Source organism: Trichomycterus rosablanca, chromosome 1 (genome assembly GCF_030014385.1).
Source record: "Trichomycterus rosablanca isolate fTriRos1 chromosome 1, fTriRos1.hap1, whole genome shotgun sequence".
Taxonomy (NCBI): domain Eukaryota; kingdom Metazoa; phylum Chordata; class Actinopteri; order Siluriformes; family Trichomycteridae; genus Trichomycterus; species Trichomycterus rosablanca.
The window spans coordinates 52,098,439-52,100,327 of NC_085988.1; the positions used below are offsets into that span (position 1 = coordinate 52,098,439).

General features: G+C 33.6%; 1 long non-coding RNA gene across 1 annotated transcript; it reads right to left on the minus strand.

Moving 5' to 3' along the window:
- Nucleotides 1-414: 414 nt before the first annotated feature.
- LOC134322481 (uncharacterized) lies at nucleotides 415-1,889 on the minus strand. The gene is made up of 3 exons (XR_010013967.1): nucleotides 1,789-1,889; nucleotides 1,597-1,677; nucleotides 415-941 (listed from the first exon to the last, which is right to left on the minus strand). It is a non-coding gene; the product is annotated as an uncharacterized LOC134322481 (long non-coding RNA).

The window sequence follows — 1,889 nt, forward strand, 5'->3', positions numbered from 1 at the left end:
GACAGGATATTTTGGTTTGGTGCACTGTTTCATGATTCAAATTTCCATTTTTAAATAAACTATCCATTTATTAATTAACTACATATTTGCACATCATTAGTTAATGTATCTATGCATCATGAAATTTGTCTACATTCAGCATGAATTCATGATGATGTGCCCCACCAAGTAAAGTCATGACATACATATACATTTACTAGTCATATGTATATATTAATAAATCATTAATTAAGTATGAGTAACTTTAAAATTAGTGAAATGCCTGCTAATAAGTTGCCTATCTTTTGAAGTCCATCTACTAAAATGCACAACTTCCAAACCTTTTTTTGCTACATAAAATATGAGATCATAAGAAACAAACTGAGCAAACCAGCATGACAGACTATGTTTTACTTTATTGTCTTTAGCATATACTTATACTTATAACATATACAATTATACAAAAACATGCACTGTAAAATGAGCTAAGTTGATCTTACCGGTTGCATTGAAAAAGTTAAGTAAATATAACACTTATTTTCAAGTTATGGTTACTTAATGTCTACTATTAAAGTCTACTTAAGACAGTCTTATTTACTCAATGTAATTCAGTAGTTCCTACTTTAAACAGAATATACATGTAACATGTAAATAACATTGAAGAGTTGTTATTAATTACACAAATAAAACATCCACATTTTAGACAATCAAAATATTACTTAATTTGGCACAGTTTAACAAGCACAAATGTTCAATCATGTTTAATGTATTTGTCCACAAGTCAAGCAAATAGCTTGAGTGTGACTTGCAATGCCATCAATAATGATATTACATTCCAGTATGACACCAATGCTGGATGGCTCAAGGTGCAGGGTATTTGGACCTGGTTGCTGGCTGTCTTCAGGTATAACAGTTATTATCCCAACAGGAGTCTGCAAGAAATCTGTAACAGCATCTGAATCCTGCAGACAAAAAATACTGTAAAGGATCTGGATAATCTAGGGCAGATGGAATGATTTTGTCATTTATACATATGCATGTTTACAGAACAGTGAAATTATTTATTCGCATTATTGTGTCTCTGATGTTTGTAGACATGTTGCAGTATGTGCATAGAGTAAAATTTGAAGTATATTTAAAAGCTGACTTAAAATGTTGCCGACCTGGCAACCAGTAAATATAACCATAATCAGAAAGTACAGCCAGCCGTTCTCTTATTGTGTATAGCAAGTCTGTCAGACTAAAGCAACACGGTTATAAACATCAGAATTGTAGCAGTGCAGAGATTAGTGTAATACTAATGAATCACAATTCATTAAAATTTATACTCGTCCTGTCGTCTGACTAGAGAAACACTAACTACACTAACTACATTTTTAAATAAACACATTAAATTATAACTTCAAGTCAATAAAAATGAGCCAGGTCGACAATTTTGTCAAAAATGTGTTGTTCTGTTGAGGCTGTGTGACGTCAGCTAGCAAGCTAGCTGCGCTAATTGTTTAATGTTCGAATTTTAAGTGCTGGCAGTTATTGCTTTAGACAAAAAATTGGCATATGAAAAGCAGTTGCGACTAAGGAAACAACAAACAAATGTTACAAAGTTAAATTACTTACCTACTCAGAAAAAGTTACGCTTCTAATGAGTGAGTCCTGCGTCTGGAAAGTTGTCCTGCTTTGCTTCTTTGCACATGCGCACTGCAAAGTGAGTATGTAATTTAAGTAATGTAATAATTTCGTATGAAAAAGTTTTAAAACTAGAAGTGTTTAAGTAAAGTATATAGATTTACAGTATTAACATGTCACTACCAGGATAGGCGGCGGCACGGTGACTAAGTGGGTAGCACTGTCGCCTCACAGCAAGAAGGTCCTTGGTTCGATCCCCAGGTGGGGCGGTCTGGGTCCTTTCT